The following is a 22798-nucleotide window of genomic DNA, read 5'->3' as shown; positions in this document are numbered from 1 at the left end:
ATGTCTGCATGTAGCCTGCTATGGAATGAGAGGTGCAGCCAGTGGTTGGAATCCATGACAGCCATCGGTATCATTCCATCTGCACCTACAGTGACTTGGTGTAGTTGTCACCTTCACAAGACCCACCTTGCAGGATTGCTTAGAGCTGCTTTTCAGAGCTGCTAAACACTCCCACCTGTCTCTCATTGGGCTTCTCCTCTCAGGGGGATGTCAAACAGGAGCAATGTCATTGATGTAAATTCATTAACATCAATAAAAGTGAGAAGAGAATCAGGAGTGGTGGCTTTGGCTTTGGCAGGGAGGGCTCAGAAGCAGTGAAAATCAGCCCCTTGCGTGCACACACGCATGCAGGTGAGTGGGGAAAAAAATCAGTCTTGCTAGCTGTGATGTGGGTCATTTTTCTGTCTGAGAAATAATGGCTGATGCAAGTCCAGTCATTTTCATTCATGTGAGCTTGCTTGAAGTTACAGTATCATTATCAAGGTGAAATAAATCCAGCATCAAGCAAACCTCTCTTTGCCTTTCTATTGCCCTTCTTGATCTGATCGTGCTTTACAAAGGCCAAACTTCAAAGCACCTGAGGGCCCCATCTTGCAAGGGGCTCAAGTTCCAGTCAGCTCCCCGGGGGTGTAAGAGGTGCTCTGTACTTCCAGGAGTTGCTCAGCACCTTGCAGGATCAAATCCTTCCACTGATAGGACACCACGGCGAGCGCTCCCCTGCTTTTGGTGGGAGGTGAGCTGTGGCGGGGGGATGGAGAAGGCTCTTCGCTTCCCCACTGCACATGCACCAGCTCCTGTGCCTCCCTGCGGCGCTTGTAAAGACTCTGCTGTCTCTGCCAGGCAGGCACGAGCAGTTGGGCTTTTCAAAGGTAAACAGGGTTTCCTCTTCCTCCCCCGTGTGTCGCTTCCTTTTATAGTTATTTTTCATGCTGCTGCCTCTTTGCAAACCTGTGGCCGTGACGTTGAAACTGACCAACCCGGAAGCCTGGGCTGTTGCTGCTGGCTGGTGCAGAAACCAGAGAGGTTCCTTGGGCATTTAGCGGCGGCGGCGGCTGGTGCCTCTTCCAGCAGCTACTTCGATCCCCGCGCCAGGTACCGTGAGTGACCGTCTTTTCCCCCGGGCGAGCGGCTCCACTTCAGCCGGCTGATCCCCCGCAGGGCAGGGAGGGAGCTGATCTGCGGCCAGGCTGGGTGGGGGGAGGGGTAACTTACAAGGCTGGCATTTTCCAGGAGGGGGATGGGGGAGTCTCAGCGCTCTAAATAAGGGGCCAGGAGGCAGCACGTCTCCCGCCCGGCCGCTCGGGCAGGGCCTGCGGGTTCCCAGATCCGCCTGCCCGCCCCGCTCCCCAGCCGCCCGGCGGAAGGGTTCGTCGCCGCCGCCGGCCGGTGCACAGGCGGAGGGCGAGAAGCCGCGTATTGGGGCCCCGGGGGGTGGACGCGGGTGGACGCGGTGCGAGAGGCAGGGGCGAGACCGCCACGTGCTGCTGCGAGGGGGGCAGAGGCGCTGCCCGTGGCGGCTGTGCGGGCTGTGCGGAGCGGGGACCGGGCGTGCGGTGGCTCGGGATCCGGACGCCGTTCTCCGGCACGTGCGGGCTGCAGTGCGTGGGGAGCGGCTGGCGATGGGCGCGGGGCTGCCCGGCGGGTCGTGCATGGGTGAACGAAGCTCCTGCGCGCTTTGGGGGTGGGGAGGTGACAGCGGCGCTGCAGCCTCGAGGAACCGGGGTGCGGGGTTAGATCTTGTCGGCGCCCTCCGACTTCCTCATCGGGCTAGCGCCCGCCTGCTTTAAATGGAGACCGACTTCCTCTTCCAGCTTCAGCGGCCGCTGTGCCGGGTGAGCCGCGGGGCTGTGCTGAAGGCGGGGTGCCGCCAGCCCCTGGGCTCCGCGCCCCCTGCAGCCCGAGCTCGGGCCGGGGGTGTTCAGGAAACGCTGCTCAGCTCCTGCCCCCTCCTTCCTTCCCTCGCTCGCTGCCTCCTGGGTTGGCTCTGGTGGGAAGCGGAGGAAGCGCTGCTGCCATGGCTGGCTGCCGAGCCCCGAGTGGGGGCGCGGGGACGAGGAGGGGTCAGAGTGAACGGGCTTGGCTGAGCAGCAGAGTCCAAAGGCGCCCGGCCGGGGGCTCGTGTGGTTCTCGTTTTAAGTCTGGGCTGGGTAGTGGGGGGAAGGAAGAGGTGTTGCAAATGTCAGCGTGGCGGAAATTCCATCTAGGGGCAAGGCAGGAGGCTTTTCTCCAGACTGGTAGGTGGATGTGCAAAGATGCTCCACCGTGACTCCCTCCTCCTTTGAGAAAGAGACAACTGGGGAGACAATTCGGCATTGGTGAGGCTGCATTTAGAATATTGTGTCCAGTTTTGGGCCCCCCACTACAAAAAGGATGTGGACAAGTTGGAGAGAGTCCAGTGGAGGGCAACAAAAATGATTAGGGGGCTGGAGCACAGGACTTATGAGGAGAGGCTGAGGGAACTGGGCTTATTTAGTCTGCAGAAGAGAAGAATGGGGGGGGGGATTTGATAGCAGCCCTTAACTACCTGAAAGGGGGTTCCAGGGAGGATGGGGCTAGGCTGTTCTCGGTGGTGGCAGATGACAGAACAAGGAGCAATGGTCTCAAGTCACAGTGGGGGAGGTCAAGGTTGGACATTAGGGAAACGTTTTTCACTATGAGGGTGCTGATGCACTGGAATGGGTTACCTAGGGAGGTGGTGGAATCTCCTTCTTTAGAGGTTTTTAAGCTGCGGCTTGACAAAGACCTGGCTGGGATTATTTAGCTGAGGTTAGTCCTGTTTTGAGCAGGGGGTTGGATTAGATGACCTCCTGAGGTCCCTTCCCACTCTAATATTCTATGACAAGGCAGGGCAGCAGCCCCTGGGCTTGTGTGCTGCTCTTTCCCTTACACCTGGAGCCTGAGTTCAGAATGTCTCAAGCTGCTGTAAGAGGATGGAGAATCCTGGGTTCAGCAGGCTGCGGGATTCCTGGCTTTCCTCTTATCTGCTGTGCTCCAGTAAGTTTCTGTGCTTCCGTTTTCCTAGCTGCAAAATGGGCTCAGTACTACCAGCCTCCCAGGGGCGTTTAGGCAGTTTTATTAACCCAGTAGTATTCTAGTACCCTTTTAGCAGAGGATTTCAAAGCACATTAATTTAGCTGGGGTGGGAGACACCTGTCAAAATGTCCATTTGGGACTTTTGTGATTGAAAAATACAGCTCCCGGTTTTGGGCGGGCAAAGGGAGATGGATGTGCAGGAGGATGTATGTTGTTATGCCAAATGATGAATCAAACTAAATAATTTAAAGAGGTAAACCAGTAGATTCCCTTTTTGTTGGAGCAGTAAGGAAAGGTGCCTGAGTCAGAGCTTTTTGGAAACGTGATCTCAGAGATTTAGACTTTGTTTGAAACTCTCAAACTGGTGAGTGAAGAATGGGACAGTAATTGCTTGGGAGCTTTTTGAAAGGAATCAAATTGGCAGAGTTAGGGAAAGAAAGGGTTTGCATTCAATTCAATTGATTTTTATAGAGCTTCTTTACAAAATGCTGAGCCCTTGCCCTGTACACTAAGTGGAGATGGCAAAAAAAGCAAGTTCATAAATAAGCAAATAAACAAACATCAATCAAAAGGTTTGCTTACCGTAAAGGGATTTTCTTCTCCCTGCCCTGGGCTTTAAAATAACTCTTCAAATCACAATCCTTAACGTTTATTGATCAAGCAATAAAATAAGGTTCAAAGAAAGGAAAACTCAGCCATTGGCACCAGAATGGATTTGGTGGGGACTGCCCATGAGTGAGATAAGTAAATTACAAAGAGAATGGCTGGACCTATCCACCTGTAGACTCACAGGGTCGTTTACACCAGTTTGCACTAGTGTGTTTCCACTGACTTCAGTGGAGTTAACCTGATTTACACCATTTTACATGACAGAAGAATCAGACTGTAAAGGGCCCTTCAGTGGAAATAGGGTTTAAAGAGTCATGGTCTATGGGGAACATGTCCTAGTAGCCTAAGCATAGGTTGGGGAGACAGGAATTTTGAGTTTGCTCTTAACCCTGACCATGGCTTCCTCTGTAACTTTAAAGTCACTTGGCTTGTCTGCCTCAGTTTCCCCACCTGTAAAATGGGATTAATTTTATTTGCCTGTCTCACAGGGGTGGTTGTGGAGGTCAGCTAGTTAATGTTTGTAAAGTGAATTTAAGCTGAAAAGTGCTACAATAAGGCTAGAACTCTGGAATATTTGCGTTACATAAGAGATACTAGTACTGTTTAAGTGCTAAGTAATAGTAATGTTTCTTGCTTTGTAAATAAAGATAATCACAGCAAATGTCAGATCCAAGGAAACACCAGTAAGTAGATAATGTTACTGGAAATTGCTGCAATTGAAACTAGAAAGTCCCAGTTTGAAGCCCAGAGTTATTAATTGACGAGTCAATAGATGGCCAGTTTTGCCAGTTGCTGGGAGTTGCAGGCTCCTGTTTCATTATGCGTGCATGGGTGTGTGCATGCTCTTCGGAGGCTGTTTGTGATTATCCAAGTATCTGACCACAGCGACTGACATGATGTTGGTGGGTCTTTTATCACAAACTGATGTGGATAGATTTCCTTTGAAGAAAAACAGGTTATCCTCTTATGTTAGAGCAGATGCTGGGCTTGAGACTTTTCAATCTTTGTTACTGTTAATGCAAATCTTGCACCTGTTATTGACTAACAGGGCTAGAGGTTCAGCCCAAGAGGCAAAAACATATTGGACTGGCCTGTGCTTTGGGAGCTTTGTACTTCCCTGTCCGTGAAGGGACAGCAGCATGGCTTCTCTATGCATAAGCTACTTCTTTCTTAAGGAAGAAGCTGCAATACGTTTCAGAAGGATTGGTGATGAAATACAGAGGAAATTAACACTAATTAAATCAGGCAAATCAATCAACTGTGTGGTTAGAACTTCAGATTCTGATGGCCAGCTTGTCCAGTAAATAAATGAGCTGCTATTTATAAATGGATCATTCTTTAAAATCCCTTTAAAAAGACACGAGGAATAAGTCTTATGTCTGCCACTTCATCAGTTGCCTGATAAGAATAGGAAATGTCAACCGGTATCTGCTTGCATCAGAGCAAGATCACTAACCCTGCATTTTTTTGCTCCAAGAAGAAATAAATTCTGAAGGGATCTGGCATTTGATTGCCAGGTTGGATTGGACCAGATAGTCCATCTGGTCTGCTATTCATAAGAGTGGCCAGTACCAGCTTTTCTAGAGGAAGGTGCAGGAAACCTTGCAGTAGGCAGTTGTGCAGCGGGAACAATGCAATATCTATGATGCAGATTCTCCAGTGTCAGGAGAGAAAATCAATTGCAGCTCTGAGGGTGTCTTACTCAAACAGGCACGGGACCTGATCTTGCCCTCCTGGATGCCAGTGGGTGCTCCGGGTCCAGTGGAAACAGGATCAGGCTTGCAGGCTATAAGCACCTTTTAAAATGTAGCTGATAAGGTCTAGATAGAGTATGTGTTTCTTTATACAAGATCTGTAGTTTATGTTGCTTGGTAAGGAGCACGTCCAATGGACTTGCAATGATACAAACAGCACAATTAATAAGGCTTAGACATGGAAAGACCTGAGAAAAAAACAATTAGGCCTTACTGCTGTGCCTCTAAATCTGAACAGGCCCGATAAGAGATGTCAGAGGGTTAGCTGCTGAAGCCAACTGGAAGCTCAGTGCAATTCGTAGAGCGTAGAAAGGCCATAGTCACTCGAATGAACTATTATTTCTTCTTAGTGAAAGTTACTGTAGGATAAATGGCAGCTACCAAATAATAAAGGCTGAGGCCCAAACAAGGTATTTCTGATTTGTTTTGGGAGACTAAGGCAGTTATTTTAAAAGCAGAAGCTGATTTCTTGCTAAAATGCATGGAACTCTGTTAGGGCCAGTGCCACAGCTGGATAAAACAGCCTAGTTCCAATGAAATTCTAAATGGAACGTCTGTCTTTTCACAATCAGGACTCTCTAAGGACACTGAAGTCAGGGGAGGCGATGGGAGGGGTCTCAATGCCTTGCAGCAGCATGCCTTAGTGCTCCAGTGGGCACATGACAAAATACATCTTGCCTCACTTCACCAGAAGGGGGGGGGAGAGGGGGAGTTCTTTTCTTCTGCCTACCAATATCACTAACCATCTGATTACATACTATAGGCTGGATTATCAGTTGCCGTAAACTGGCCTCGCTCCAGTGGCTTTCCTGAGAACAAGCCTGGGTCCCTTTTCTGCATTAGTGACATATCACTGGAGCTGTGATAGCACCATTGGAGCTAGGCCACCCAGCTGAGATCTTTGCCACTATGCCCTGTCGTTGTGTCTCAACGCTGACCTAGAAGGCCTGACTTTAGAGGTGCAAAGCTAATTCAGGCTCTGTTCTGTCTCATCATCAAATGTAGGTTTTTCTATAGCACTCATCACTACAGTGTCTAAGCACAATTCTTTGCTTCTTTGTTGAGGAAGCACCAACTGTGGTAGTGGCGGCTTCTGTGATGGACACCTACAGTTCCACTAGGAAGGAACTGAACTGAGATGACCAACTCATAGACACTGGCTTCCAGGCCATCATGCCTCCTTCTCTATCTACATGGGGCACAATTCTGGGCCTTAGGACTGTTTCAGAATGCTGGAAAACTTATACTGACAGTACCTAGGTATTAGAAATTGCTGGAGCAGGAATTTGGATTCAATAACGTGAGCCATTGTTTCCCAATAGAAAAGGAGTGTCCTTGCCTTATCTTCTGTGCAAAGTGAAATCTGAAAATTATCCTGGTGGTCAAAACCTATCGTGAACCTCTCTCACCTGTGACCCTTTATGTGGCCTGTTGTAAGCTAGTTTTAGTCTTGGTGCCCCAAGCTCTAAGGCTGTCTTGGTGGTACATACTCTTATTCTCACCCTTTATTTAAATATCAAGATTCTCATCCTGTCATCTTTCCACCCGAGAGATGCTGAAGGATCCTTGTAGGATCCATCATGTGTTTAATACATCAATGTGGCTCCTGCTCCCACTAGCTAGTTTGTGTTGAATTGTGCTGCATTTTTAATGACAAAAAGTACATCTTTAAAATGTTGCTTTTAGTCAAAACCTATCTGCCTTGCAAAAGTCCTGCAACAAATCTCTCTTCTAATCGATCTACACTGTATTCATTACCCTGGTATCTAACACGCAAGATCTCCTTTATTTTTCAAAGCTTGCTGCCCAGAAAACGGAGGAAATAAAATCTAATAGCTAGGGTAGAAAACTGGCAGTCAGGACTCTTGTCCCACTGAGAGAGACTCAGTAGGAGTGAAGCTCAGCCAGATTTAGAAGAACTCAGAATCCACTTGGCTCTGTTAGTCCTATGCTCAAACCATGAGGCCACAGCCCTCTGCATTTAAGAAATAATATAGATGCTAGAGATACTATGGAAATCTAACCTGCAACCTAATTTGTTGTAATACCACAAAGAATCTGTCCGCAATAATCAACGTAACACTTGAAGCTAAGATGCACTCTCTGCCTTCAAAATACTTATATCAGTTACAGTAACTGCCAAGGGGATTATGTGACCAGTTGGAATCACCCACTGCACCCTGTGGGGACCAATATACAAACAGTTCTCAGGCCGTTGCAACCAGAAGACATAAAACTACTTGCAAGACTTTTTTTTTTCTCTCTTAAATTTAAACCACATTAGTAGGTCTAAAAATTAACCCTACTTGCCAGTCAGAAAACCCGTCTTGCCAATTATTTCTTTTCAGGATCAAGTCTGTGTATTTCAATCCAGTCATGCTAAATAAAGTCAGACACAATTTTCCAAGTGCTGTTAATGGATAATAATTCATGCACTGTCTGTGGCAGTAGCAAGAGTGTGTTTAAAAAGGAACACACAGAATGAATCTGACCCACACTGGGCAGCAGTTACTAATATTAGTCAACCGGTTTGACCTGTGTGGGACAACTGTGTGAGAAACTGACTACTTTCACTCTGAGATACAAATTGTCTAAGTGGGACCATGTCAGTCAACGTGTGGCCCGTCAACTTTGCTTATGACCATTTAAGGAAAAAAAATCATTGCTTTCATCAAACTATAGCAGTGGTTTTCAACCTATGGTTTGCGGGTCCTTGGGGATTCTCAGATTATGCCTAAGATTTCCAAAGGGGTCTGAACTGGCATACAGTACGTCCTACTGCTTCAACCCCTCCTCAGTCCAGGAGCTGTGAACTCAGAAGGGAAAGGAAGGTTTTATTGATTGGAACAGAGAATAATAAAGTCAGATGACTTTGTCCCAAGTTCATAGCATTGCCACGTCTGACAGTAAGAAATCTCAACTGAGGAACTACTGAGTTATCAAAAATTGGCAGCAGAACTAGACTTCCCATTTCACTGCTCTGGAAATTACACTACACTTCCTCTTCTTTTCAATATTGACTTTTAGAAATGCTTTATTTGAAGCTACTAAACTATAATTTCTAAGAGCACGCAGATTATTAAAGAACAGTTAAGCACTGGCACCCGCTGTTAGTTAGAGGGTTGGCAGTAGGTTACCTAGGACATTAAGGGACATTTAATGTCATGGGAGTAACCTAGAATCCCGTGAGACCTGTATCTTTGCATAAAGTTGCAGAAGATCTGGCAGTGTCTGGATGCTGCTTTTTATATCTTTCCTCAAATCTTTGCTTCTGTGAGAGGTTTCTGGATTTTCCCCCCTCCTGCCGACACATATGCCTGGCCATCCTATATATTTTTCCTTCAGCCTCCATGCCCTTGCATTGCTATCACACCCTTCCAGCTGGAGACTAGTGGACATTTCTTCTAGAGTCTCCGTGCTGTTCCTTATCTCCAACGGGACAGTTGGAGACCACAGCCAGAACCCAAACCTAGAGCAAAGCTCTGTTACTAACTCCAAAGGATACTTGTATTAAGATACCTCCTGAGCACAAAGATTCCTAGAATCATGTCCTCTAACATGGCACAGAGAAACCCAAGAGTTGGACTCTAAAAACTAATAATTACCTGGAAGTCAACCAAAAAACAAATCCTGGTTGGTAGTGTTAGCTTCATTCAACCATGCTATCACTCGTTCCAAGCAGATCCTCCACCTCTGAGCATTTTACTTCTGTCTCCAACCTGTCTACAGGAGTTCAGGATGACTCGGAAATCAAGTTAAACAATATCTTAAAGCCCTTTTGAAAAGTTTGCACAGAGGGTTGGCTTTTCTACCATGATGCTCACGTTGATGACCTTTCTCACATAATGAGAGAGAGGACTCTGTAGTTCAGATGTAGACAGTCTACCACAAATACACAATTTAATGTTATTGCAACAGTAAACTGTTCAGGCAGGTAAAATACTCTTGGGCCTATTCTGGCCTCCACTCCAGTCCCAGTAATGTCATCTCAATGACAAAGGAACCATACAGTCACTGGGGAGAATTTCTGTGTTGCAAGCGCAGTGCAGGGCTGGTGCATGGAGCCCTAGATTGCCCTCCTGGCAGCCTTTGGCATAAGGGTCGTACTGGAGATTCGCTGACAGCTACGGAGCAGATCCTGGCCTGCTCCATCAGCAGCTCTGGGGTGGCTGCCATAAACTAGACCAGTTTCTCAGGTGGCTCTAACTTATGCTGGTGGCTGCGCTGACCTCCAGCCAGCCCAGAATTCCTGTGGCGCGAAGGTGGGTTAAAGCCATCTTTTGCCCTTCTTCCCATTAGGCTGTGCCTTCTGCACTGTACTTCAGGGAGGTGCAGCACCAAATCCATCCCTCCATTTCCCGCCAACATGCCGAGGCGCTCTCCTTCTGTGCACGCTTGATAACGTGTAGAACCAATTTAACCCTTCCTATGATTCCATTGGAGATGAAAGTTATGGCAGGGAGGAATTTGTGACTTACACCCCATCACTCCAGGTCAGGGTTGAAACCTGATGGTAGGGAACCTGCTGTGTCCTTTGCTAGCACACACAGGAGAGGGTGTCAGTTTTCAGAGCTGTGGGTCTAGAACCATCCACAAGCATGATGGTTCCACAATTTACTTTTTAACAAGCTTGTTTCCTCAAACCGGTTGCTACTAACAAAACTGAATGGGGCAAAAGTCGCCGTCGTGTGTTTGCAGATGACTCCTGAAGCAGCTCGCTCCCACTAAAGGTCTGGCTCTGTCCCCAGAATATGATCTATTGTCCATTAGTAGCTTTGTCTGGCATTCTGTGTACGTTGAGGGCTCAAGAAATATTTACTTTAAAGAGCAACGTTCTTTCTTTAATATGCTCCAGGTATCACAAATATCCACTGGCAATTGCCTAAGACAGTCTATCAAATTGAACGTTAGTAGGATTCCCTATGAATGATTAAGCTATTCAAATATCTATTTAAGGATTGGAACCAAATATGTTTGCTAGGGTTGCTGGATTGAAAATAATTTCTGCTAGAGGTGGGTTTCAAACACCGTGAAAACGTCAGGATGAAGAAGGGAAGGAGACCCCGCTAAAACTTTGGGGGGGAGGGGTTGGTTCAGGTCTAATTCCAGTTTTTGTTTATGCGATTAGTGTTTGCCAGATCAATTTGTGTGGGGTGCATGTGTGAAATATACATAATAGTGCATCTGAAATATTTATTTGTATGGCAGTTGCATTTAGGAGCCCCAGTCATGGACCAGGTCCCCATTGTGCTAGGTGCTGTACAATCTAATCTACTTGGTATGTTGTATTACCAAACCTAGCTACCCAAAGTAGCTTGCAAACTGGGATGTTTGAAAGGGGAAGAATTTGCCTAAGTGAACACGTTGCATATAATGCGCTTGATTCTGCAATTCTTCTCTATCCTTTGATCTCAATGCGCGTTCTGAATGCCCAAGGAATGCAGGATCCAGCCCAGTGTTCTCTGCTTGTCAAAGATGCTGGAGAGAGCATGTTAAAGGCAGCAAAGAGGAACTTTAGTTTGCACCACGGATTTTTGTGTAGCGTGTTGCTAGAACTTTGCTGACTTTGTGGTGTTTCTAGGTTCTCATTTTCATAGGGATTAACTGCCTCTGAACGATTTGCATATTGCATAGGCTTTTGGGTCTTCCCCTTATACTTATCTCTAACAGGCACAATGCAAGGGAAGTACCATTTTCAGTCAATGTCTGAGTTAATGCAACTTCCTCTTATGATTCCAAGCAATGCAAATCCTTCTCATGTATTCCTGTGGGGGAAGGGAAGACACTTCTCTACAAACCAATGCCAGAGAGGAACTTGAAGTGGCTTTGTCTCCAACAGCACATTGTGCGTGTGGTTCACAAAGAATCATTACATTCTACCTGACATGATAAAATTCAGCACATGCCCTTGTCTGATCTCTTGGGACAGAGCATTGGCACCAGCAGCAGAGGACATTGAGGTTCTCAGAAACAGCAGGTCAGAAGCATATGCTTCAGTGGACTGGGCTGAGCCATTTCCTGCGAGTCTGTGCAGCCCCCATGTGCTAATTGATAGTGGGAGCTCTTTCTTAATGGCAGTATAATATGCCATACGTACTAAGGCTTGCTCCGTTGGCATATCCCTGCCTCCAGGGGACACACATCAGGGAAGCATTGCGGAGCAGAAATTGGTGTAGCCAGCATCTCTTTCTGCTGGGAAGACAAGCTGTGGAGGGAAAGATGTGTACAATGGCTTTCTGGATAGCTTATGTAGGGCTGGATGGCAGCCTATCCTGCACACTGTTATAGGGGGCATAAGATACGGCCATATTCCCTTTTGCCAGTGAGCTGTGCCACTGATTCCAGTGGTGGTGGGGGGGAAGCAGGCTCCTCAAAACCTCTGTTCCTTCTCGCAGGAGATGCAGGGATGGGAGGGGCCTTGATTTCATTCCCCCATCCCCATATGCCCAGTGGTGTATTTATGCTGGCACGATGGGGGGTGGGAACCTAGGTTGTGACAGGTATAGTCCTGTCACAGTTGACTCCATCCCTGGAGCTGCGGTGAGACCAGAAGGGAAGATTGTGATTTCCCCAAGTCACAGTCTCCCTCCCAGGCTGCCCCTGGAGCAGCCTAATAAGGCCCTTCTCCTTACTATGGGCTGACACTCTAGCCCATAGGGCTTGTTGGTTTCGAGCTCCTTGGAATAAATTGGCTATGTACCAGTATTTGCTGTGGTATGGCCATTTGTTACGATGGTTTAACTCCTGTAGTATCCACTTTGTGTGCTAGGTACTTTCCAAACAGAAGAGGCAGCCCAATCTCGGCCCTCAGGTGCTCACAAATGAAACTAGTTCTTAAAAAAGAAAAAATAAATAAATTTAACCTCCTGTTTAGCCAGACTTTGACCCCAATCCTGCAAAGACTTCTGCAGAGGAGTAGTGCCATTGATCTCAGTGAGACTATCCACCTAGCTAAGCACGTGTTATAAATCTTTGTAAGATTAGGACTTTTAATTCAACCAAAGTATCACCTACATCTTGAAAAAGAACCTTTTTCTACAAAAGGTTAAATACAAAGAACACCGAAATACAGTGTCTTACCTTAAGATCTCCTTCTGTCCTGTAGACTTATTGCAAATATAGTGGCAAAACTCAGGCTCCAAAGACATAATACGATGTGCCAGATAACATGGAAAACTCTAAAATATTGACTATGTCTGGAAAGTCATTTTTTAGTCTCTCCTGAGCAAACAGATTAGAAAATGTATTTAATAGATATCTTAAACATTTATCACACATTTTTCCTCTCTTATCTAGTTGACCTTTTAAATGGTGAATAAAATGTATCTGTACTGGTTCACAGACTGGACTCTTTTTTAAAATATATAGTTGAGTAAGTGTTTGTATTCCTTGCAAGTTAAAATTGCTTGATCAATTGCTTGATGCTAAGGGTATTTTGAAGGACAAATTCCCCTGTCACAGTGTAACTTTACCCCAAAGTGTGACATTTCACCTGCATCTGCACGCATTACAATGGACAATAATACATTGGAATAGCTAACTGTGCACACAGTAACATCAAAAGTGAGTAACCAAATGATCCTGTTACAGCAAACCTTCCCTTCCTCGTCTCTTTCCCTTTTTTTGTTCCTCTCTCTGCCCTAGACTGTAAGTTCTTTGTTGCTGTTATTTATATGAATGCCTCAAGGCCTCAAAAGAGATTTGGGTCCTACTTTGTTATGCACTGTATAAACACATAGGCGGAGAAACCTCTGTGCGGGAGAGCTTATAATCGAAGTAGATGATGGGTGGGTCGAGAAACAGAAGCAGAGATTTGAAGGGATTTTTCCCAAGGTCACACAGCAAATCAGTGGGAAAGTCAGGAATAGAATCCAGGTTCTGAGACACCCTATCCAGCACTGTATCTGCTGGACCATGACGCCAAAGGGAATTTGTCTTTAGCAAATCTTTCAGATCCTGGAAGCCTCAGGCAGGGAGTTGCTTCTCACCAGGAGAAATGAATAGTGCTAAAGTGGGATCCTTTTCAATAACTTTCAATCTTCTAGAGATACTTGAATGACTTTCTGCTCAGAAGTGCTTGCATAATAGTTCAAAAAGGAGCCTTTGGGAGGGGTATGAGGGTCTCTTTCCCGCCGCCCCCCCCCCCCTTTTAAGGGGCAGCAACATCTGTGGCTGGATATTTTTCTGATCTTCTTGAAGAGGCCATTTCCCTTCTAACTACAAGTACAGGGCAAATTATTAAAAAGCAAAAATTCCTATGTCCAGCCCCCACCGAATATTATGGTTCATTTGCAGCACTGAATATAATTCTTATAGCAAAGTTCTAAGGTTCAGGTTTTTGGACTGGAATTATATCTAAATGTAAACTGTTGAATCACTCTCTGAAAGTAAATCTGAAGAGCATTCAAATGATAAACCATTATAGTGTTAAGAACCCTTCACACATCGATGTTGTATAGATGTACCTCAGCCCATTGTACTTAGAATTGAACAGCTCAGTAAGAGTCAGCTCATGCAAGGTACTTAACACCCTCAACTCATGTTTTAGTCAATGGGAGCTGATGGAAGCTCGGCACTTTATGGGATTGCTCCCTAATAGAATATACAGTAAAACTGGGCCAGGTTGTCACGGCCATGTGCTGTGAAGGAATCTTTAACTGAGATGCAGGTATAAAAATCCACCTGAATTCAAGGCTGGAAGCAGCAGGTTCCTCAGAATCCACAGATCTGCATCCCCTACCTAGTACTGAAGGAGTCTGAGATCCAGAGATAAAAGGGCTTGGTGCCAGAGTGAGCCCGGCAAGCTATCCTACCAGTGATGCAGGCCATGTGCAGGCTTTCTCCCCCAGTGGTCTCTTATCACCTGTGGAGGAACTCTATATATGTTGCTTCTGGTCTCTAGCAGATCTGGAGTGTGGTTAGATGTGTGCCGCATGTAGCATTTTGTGGGCTTGGGATTTGAAGAACTGGCCTGTAAGGATAACGTGAGCTTGTTTTGCAGACCATGTCCCCTTTCTTCCTTCTTCTCCAAGACTTATTGAGACCCAGAGAATATGGCTGTCTGGATGCCATTTGTGGGTGCTCAGTTGGGAGATATGTTATTTTTCAGGTTCCCCAAATGAAGGTAGTAAAGAAGGGTTAAAATAAAACGCCTTAACATGCACCTATTTTATTTAATTACGTGCTGGCAAAAAAAATCCAAAGTCAGACTGGCAGCTATGGAAACAGAAGTGCTCTGGCAACATCTCAGTCAGTACAAAGTTCCTTACTACACCCACCAGTGTGCCTCTGCCTGGACTTCGGATGGATGGATGGATGGATGGATAGTTCATTCAGTCTTTGTCTAGCAAGTTTTGTGCCTTTCTGCTGAGACTCCCAATGAGGATGTTGGTGGCTTTGTGATGTGGACACTTGTCCATTAGGAATCTCAATTTCATGTCACATAGACCACCAAAACTATTAGATGTTTAATGGTTTCCAGCCACTACTAGACTGGATATGAACTGATGACCTAGAGGTGAAAGGTTCCATGTCACATTGCTAATCTCCTGAGGCATCTGGTCCTCAGACACAGATTTGTCTCATTTCCCTTAACTCTTGATGACTTGCACTGTAATATTGCTTTCATTCCCTTAGGAAATCCTTTGGCTGATATCAAATACATGGTGGTTTTTGGATTCTGTCCCACAGACTAGTGTTGTGCTCTGAGTTACTCTGATCCCCACATATCAATAAATAGATCATCAGATGGTAGTAAAGATCCAAACAGCTTGATTGAAGGTGAAACTGATTATTAATAACTGAGAGCAGTTCCGTGTATTGTTCTTCAGCCAAGTAAAGCTAACAGAGCATTCTTTGTTTTTATTTCTAAAGATAAACGTGTAAAACATGGAGTCTGGATTGACTGCAACATTCAATGGCTACACAGGTCAATTAACTCTGCTTCAAAGTGAGAAATGCAGCTCCCAAGCTTGGTAGTAAACATCTTTAAAGAAAACCGAAAACAGACAAAAAAATCCTTATCAGCTACTAAGGGCCTAAATTAATTTTTCTCCTTTCGTTCTGTGGAAGGAACATTATGCACATAACTGTAATTCTGAATCCATTTATTTTAAAACTGTGTGTGCCCTCCCCCTTCCTGTCTTTAGAAATCAAGGAAAACCCTTTGGAAAGGTTGATTTGTCATTAATTCCCCTAACACAATTTGCAAAGTGATATTTCAGATGATTCACTATTGTAAGGAATACCAAGGTTTACAGAGAACATGGAATAAGACTTTAATACATAGATATATTTGCAGTAAAATCCCTAGTTGAAGTAAATTACAAATTCTTAAGATTAAGAGATGTGATCACGTAATTAAAGACTACATCAAAATGCATATGCACAGAGCCAACATTGTTACTGAGGGGAAGTTGCTGGATTCTTATACCTCATACTTTGTCAGAAAAATATTCACCTAACCTTGGACTGCATAACTTTTATTACAGGTGATAAAAAAGCAGAAAGGGTGCAGCATATTTTTTCAGATGTTATGTGCATTTTATAGACTGATCAGAAAACTTCTATTTAATGTGCTTTTCAGTTTTCAAAAAATGGAATGTCAGTGTGTTTTAGTCAACTTTTCTGACCACAAACTTTACAGGGCTGAATTTGATGCCAGATTTAAATGTAGTATGTAGTAAGGATTTCAAAGACGTTATACTCAAGTTCTGAAAGAAGGGAAGACGGAGAAGTCTGACATCTCTTCACACCACTTTTCTGTTATTAGTCCCTGACTGAACAAAGCACTTTCTTAAACACAGGCTTGACATTAAGTCCTTCTCTGAATCAAGGCCAGAATGTGTGTTCTGTCTATCCTCCAGAAGCCTGGCATTGATCAAAGGATCTGCTTCCTTACTCCCTAAGCAGGTGAAGCTCCTTTTGCTATCAGTGAGAGTTTTGCCTGTGGTAGCCTAATTCCATATTCCTCCTATGTCTGTGCTTCTAGCTTGCGGCGCACCTTGGGACAGGTAGTGAATAATGCATGCTTTTTAAGTTTTTTAAATCCAAATATACTAACTGTGGTGGTGGTGGCTTGGGGATTCCTTAATCTGCAGAAAAATGATACAATGATCTTGTGTCAAGAAGATGGTATGGTCTAATAGAAAAAATGGGAGGTCATTTTAAAAATTCCCTACACCAAGTACTGGTGTTCTTCAGATGGTGGCACTTAGGAGCACACTGATGTAAACTGTACTGAAGATTGTGTCTATTTTTAAAAGACACACTTGGTTGGTGACGCTGACTAATGTTGTTTCCTCCCCTCTGCACCACCATTTGGAAACTGTGTTCAACCCTGCCCAGATTATAAATGAAGATGCATTTGTTTGTCACAAAAAACAGGTTTTGGAAATCAAGCCATCACTTTTACCCCTCTGAGCAGGACACGGAGTAAGTTAACACTGCAAAAAAAACTGTTGCTAACTTGGGTTAGCTAACTTGCATTAGTTACTTGGGTTAAAATAGCAGTGAAGACACAGCAACTCAGCTTTTAATTTGGGTTAGCAGCTCAAGTTAAAGCCTCTAGGAAATCTTAAGGCTGAACTCAAGCTGCTAGGGAGTTAAAAGCTGATTTTCCCTGTCTTCACTGCTATTTTAACCCGAGAGAGCTAAAACAGGTTAGAAAACCTGGTTAAGAGCACAGTTGGGGAGGGGGCAGTATAGATGGGTCCAAAGATTGGAATGGGGAAGTGTTTCAAATTGGGGTCAAGATACATAAGCAGAACAGTGGCAGAAACAAGTCTCAATGCTGCAAAATGCTAAGCATCCTCAGGTCCTACTGAAGTTTAATAGGAGTTGAGGGCACACACCAGCTTGCAGAATCAGAGCCTTACATAGAGTGACCAGATGTCCAATTTTATAGGGACAGCCCCAGTATTTGGGGCTTTTTTCTTATATAGGTGCCCATTACCTCCTGTCCCGATTTTTCGCACTTGCTATGTGGTGACCCTCGTCTTACATAATCCATGCCTATGTTACACCTGGCTTTGTCTATTACTATTTTTGTGAAATTTTTGCTTGTATGCTGACTTTCAGACTCAGCACTAGAAAATACTTTTCCCAAGCCATTTAGCAGAGGTACTTTAACTAAATAACCTAGTTAGTCTACCATTGAAAGATTTTTTCTTTTGTTTTGTTTTGAATGCTGGTGATCTAAAAAGATGTTAAAAGTGAAACTAGAGGGAAAAACAGCTGAGCAGAATTGAAATGATCCTCTCTGTCCCTGGAGGTCAACTAGACACAGTGTAAAAAAAAATGTATGCATATAATGTTCTAATAGCTTCTATTATATGAGTGAACTCAGCAGCTAATTAAAAAAAGCAACAACATTTCAGCAAAGGACAGAATCAAATTAAAAGGATGATCTTGCATTCCTGAATATGATGAAACTCACATTGAAATCAATGGAGTTTGCCTGCATCAGGATTGCATTTATAGAAATAGTTTTCTCTTTCTTGCAGAGGGTAATTAGACAGTCCTGTCTTTTTTTAAAAAATGTTGTGTCTTCTTTATTTGTAACAGTGAATAGATTCATTAATTGGAATACAGTTGACTCATAGACTGTTATAAGGGGGAGGGTGGATGGCTGGACAGGAAAACTCAAGTCAGACATAATATTGTTAAACAAGGTGTACATCTGGATTGACTAAGGCAGAAGGGAGGTCAAGTAAGATGCCTGAGGTCACATAGGCCCTGATTTAGCAAAGCACTTAAGCATGTGCTTAAAGCTAATAACTTGCATGGGAGGTAAGCACATGCTTAAGTGCTTTGCTGAATAGGGTGGATTTAAGCACATGCTTAAATAGTTTGGGGCTTGATCCAGAGCCTGTTGAAGTGAAAGGAAGTCTTTCCACTGACTTGAGTGGGCTTTGGATCAGATCCTTGTCAAACTGGAGTCAAAATGAATCACAGAGTCTCTGTTTGAACCTAGCCAAAGATCCTGTGGTTCTGAATTCTTCTTTCTAGTCATGGCTTCCTGAGTTGGACAATGCTGACTTGTCCAGAGGATTGTTTAAACTGGCTTCTTTCATTCTCCCACTTCACTTTTGCCACCAATAGCTTTTTGACCACAGTGGCACGTCGGTTGAGGGATGACACTCCAGTGCAATAAAAATCTGCACCCCTAGTTACTGGAGGAATTCTACGTTGTACACAGCTCAATAAGCAAATCAGACTCACCATAGTGTAGGGGATGTTGCTTTATTTTATAATGGGAACAAAGTACAATTAAATTAAACGCTGAAGTTTCTCTTCTGACCTTCCTTTATCTTTATTTTACAATTCTGTTTGTAGTGCAATTTCAACACCTGCCAATTTCTATCTACTTCTCCTCCTCCACCACATATGAGCAGGCAGAAATGCAGAAGGAAAGGCAGTGATGATATCACAACAAAGCTGTACGGTTGTAATATCAGCACGCTCTCTGATCATGGGCCAACACCTTACCCTCCTGCGTCTCTTGACTTTCAGGAACTGTCCACTAGCTGTCGATGAACTGTATTAACTGTCCTAGTGTCTTCTAGGCTATACTAGACTAGGGAACTGTCCTAATCATTTGGTAAAAGCAACTGTATAAACTGATAAAAGCTTGAAAATAATTGCAGATTTTGTATGTCATAGAAAGGAAAGACTAATGCAATTAGTATAGTCTGGTGGTTAAGGGTCTGAGACTGGCAGTCAAGAGTCTTTTCCCAATTTAGCCCTCTATTTGCTGGAGCAAATTGCTTAATTTCCCTGTTCCTCAGTTTCTGCATCTGTCTAATGGAAATAATAGCCACCTTAAAAAAAAAAAAAAAAAAAAAAAAAGTGTTTTTGATAAACTGGGTGAAGGCCACCCACTAAAGTAAAGTACTATTACTGTATTGGGGAAAACACTACAGGCATTCTTGAAAGCATACAATAATTTGACCTTGGCTTTTTGTTTTGTCTCTACATGTTGAAATTTACATAGTTGATTCATGTTTTGTTACAAGTGCTTATATTTCTGAGGAGACAAGGTTGGTGAGGTAATGTAGTTTATATTGCAGGATTTGTACTTGCTGAAATTAAATGTGTAAAGCCTTAAAAGGCAGTACAGTCCGAAGACAACTATTTTTGCAGTATCCAATACATGAGACACAGTGTCTGGAGCAGAGAAATCTGAAGGTGGGAAAAGATATAACCTTAGTTTTATCTGTAGTAGAAAGGTGATGTGAACAGCTCCCATAACAAAGGCTTGCTGCAAACGCTATCTTTCTTAAGATTTTAAAATGCTTAAAAAATGCTATCTTTCTTAAGTTTTTACTTAAGTAAGAAACTGTCTCTGAATTTAAAAAAAAAATCTCTGGATATGTGGAAAAGTCTGCTTTCTACATTCAGATGTGTAATGGAAAATGTAATGGGCCCCCTGGATAAACACTACTGTCCAAGGACAATGCACCTGATTGTCATTTGTACACAGCAGTCACAAAAGAATTTCCATTTTTTATTATTTCTCCCTTAGGCTGCCATTAAATTAAATGTAATAGAACTATTGTAACTCTTCATGGTGCCTGGTTCCCTTAGGCTCAGGACTTCTATACATTTTTAAAATAAGTTAATTATGAGTTTGGGGGAACATTTTAGAGCAAAGATTTGTAAACCACAGATATGCTGTCTGATCTAGCTTCAGACTCCTAAATTGGAGTTATGCTGTACACTAAAAACAAACTTGGAGATGTTCAGCTGTATGAAGTAGTTTGACAGTAGCTATTACCAGCTACCATTTATGTGATACTAACTGGCAAGTATGGTCTTCTCTTGATTTCTGTTACTATTATTCTAATAGCAAGCTGTTCAGAGGCATTTATACTAGAGGGGATTGCTTGGAGTTAATATCTGAGGCAAAATTAATGGTATTCAGTGCTTTTCTAGTCATTAGGGATTACTTGTGAAAGTATTCACTAACTTTGGGTAATTCTTCTGAGTGCCCAATTTGGGACATTTGATTGTTATAGCTTCTAAGAATAGAAAACTCCCGTGGAAGTACTATAATAAACCTTTCTATCGTTTCAGTAGGGCTTTTCTGTCAGCTTTGCTTACAATGTCCTCAATATCCCAAGTCCCCAACCTTGTAGTGGGACATGATAGGCTGGTCATCTGATGAGATGGTACCATTCAGCCATGATAGTGCATCCAATCCAACCTGAAAGCGTGATCTGCACTTAGGTGCAGAGTGAGTTTAGATTCCTACAAGGTTAGGTGACAGCCAAGAAAGAGTTTTCTAGAAGGGCTACTCTAAAACAAATAATCTCTGCCCAAAGTGGTTCTTTCCCTCTTACTGCTGTGTTTATGAATATCCAAAGCAATAAAGCCTCAGAGCCAGCCACCTGCTTTCTCACTGCACTACTTCTGTCCTGATTTTCGGTTGGTTCCTGAATCGCAGCACAGATGCTATGTAGTCTTGAAACTATCAGTGCTGAGACCCTTGGCACTAAAGACAGCTTGCCTGTTGTTGTGTATGGCCATTGCTCTATGGACCTGGTGCTGCAGCAACACCAGATTTAAAAAATGAAAGATTAGTTAGCTTCAGAAGACACTGCCATGCTAACGACAGATAAGGCCTCGTGGGAGAACTTTTGAAAAACGTTTTACTTCGGTATCAGGAAAAAAAATAAGCTCAAGCTTTATTTGTATTTCTCTTCCCCTTTTCTGTGTGCATTCTTACTAAAGGCTGCTGAGCTGAAAACAGGATCTCTTGTTTCGCTCATCTGCTTCTGCAGGCGAGGTCTGCCTAATCTAGCGTGTGTGACAGCCTCCTGTGGAAATTAACTGTGTCAGAAAGGAGGCTTATGACTCCAAAAGAGGAACAACCCGTGAAGAGCAAGTGAACTTCTAGGGAGATAAAGAACGGGTTTTCATGCAAATAGTATTAAAGCGGAGGCGGGGGCCTGGCTGTCCAGATGTTTTTTTTTTAAAGTTTTTTTAAAACCGTTTTTAAAAAAAACCAAAAACCACTCAGTCGATTTGTACTTCTCCTTCTGCGCCGGTTTGTATTTTACTGCAAGGAGGAGTCGTGCTCCTTCCGATCGCAGTAGTGGCAAGTCAAGCACTCAGATACCATGACTCAAGCCTAGACCAGGGGGTGGGTGTGAGAGAAATTCCCAGGGCCTGGCTGGGCTTTACACCCCCTCCCCCCCAATGGGCTGAAATGCTGGGCCACCTCTCACTGCTGCTGGCTGAAATCCTGAGATTTCCCTGGCAGGGGGGCGCCCCTCGGGGGAGAGGACCAGGCCCCCCTAAGCACCTCCAGGGACCAGCCCCCCAGGGTGTTCCACTGCCCCAAAGCTGCCCTGCTTACTGTGAGGCAGAGAACTACCCTAGGGCAGGGCCCTCAGCAAAGGCGGGAGGGGGATTAGTCCATGCCCAGCTCGCTCAGGGCAGCAGGTTAAGGCTAACACGAAGCGACCTGTGGGTTTCCTCTGCAGCCGAAAATGGTGTCGCTGTGCCTTTAAGAGGGTGTACTGGTCACTCTGCCCGCCCGCCTCACTGTCCCTGGCAGTTCAGAAGGTGTGAGACACGCAGAGTTTAGGTAGGCGCATGCGCATTGTGTAGGCCACCGACACGCAGGCGCAGTCACCTGCTTGTGGCGTGCCCCCGGTACATCCGGGTCATTCGCACGCCCGCACAGTCTCCCTGGTGGGTGCAGCCTGTTTCTCGCGGCCGCCCGCTGCTGCCGAGCTTGGTCCGTCCCCTCAGAAGGGGCTGCGGCCGCGCTGCTGCCTCGAGCCGAGCGGGGTGAGGCGGCTCCGGGGTCCATCCACCCCCGCTCTGGGGCGGCTCGGTGAGTGTCAGGGGCGGGGCAGGGCGAGGCGGGGCGCAGCTGCCGGGGCGGGGTGGGCGGCTCAGTGCCCCGAGCCCTTCCCGTCGTCAGTGCCCTCGGCGCCCGCCAACCCTTCCCCCTCCCAGCGCCGCCACTCCTCCCGGGACCTGCCGGCGTCCTCGCCCGACTCCTTCCATGAGCCCGCGCCCGCCTTGCCTCTCGCCATTGACCCCTTCCGGTGCCCGTACCCGCCTCCCTCACTGACCTCCTCTGCCCCCGCCCCTGCCCTCCGCCCCGCCCACCTCCCCGCACTGCCCTCAGCCCCGCCCCTTGTCCCTATCGTCCCCTCCGCTCTCCCCACCTGCTTCTGACTCCTCACCTCAGGTGCCCCATCCCCTCCACGTGCCCTCAGCCCCCTGATTCCCATTCCCAGCCTGCTCCCTGGGTCCGAGCTGGCTATTCCCTCCAGCACACAGGCACTGATTCCCCCTTCCTCCCCCCCCCCGCCCACCTGCTGTCTCCCACATCACCTCTCTCCTGACTGCCACCCCCCCCCCCGACTCTCCTCATGTCCCTGTTC

At 45.4% G+C, this 22798-nt stretch overlaps 1 protein-coding gene across 4 annotated transcripts in view; it reads left to right on the top strand.

Annotated features, from left to right (window-relative positions):
• Positions 1-296: 296 nt before the first annotated feature.
• Positions 297-22798, top strand: part of CYRIB (CYFIP related Rac1 interactor B) — a 143280-nt gene continuing 120778 nt past the window's right edge. For 2 of the 4 annotated variants that reach the window (XM_067531430.1, XM_067531461.1), the window contains exon 1: positions 21987-22239. The gene's annotated coding sequence lies outside the window, so the exon portion shown is untranslated. Of the gene's footprint in view, positions 352-719; positions 870-917; positions 1093-21986; positions 22240-22798 lie in introns of those variants that run through there. The other 2 variants (XM_067531438.1, XM_067531454.1) reach the window with 2 other exon arrangements.

This window comes from Emydura macquarii, unplaced genomic scaffold, assembly GCF_026122565.2.
Source record: "Emydura macquarii macquarii isolate MOO-44397 ecotype Brisbane River unplaced genomic scaffold, CSIRO-AGI_Emac_v2 contig_369, whole genome shotgun sequence".
Classification (NCBI taxonomy): Eukaryota; Metazoa; Chordata; order Testudines; family Chelidae; genus Emydura; species Emydura macquarii.
The sequence above is the reverse complement of the archived record's forward strand: the minus strand, read 5'-3'. Positions and strand labels throughout refer to the sequence as shown.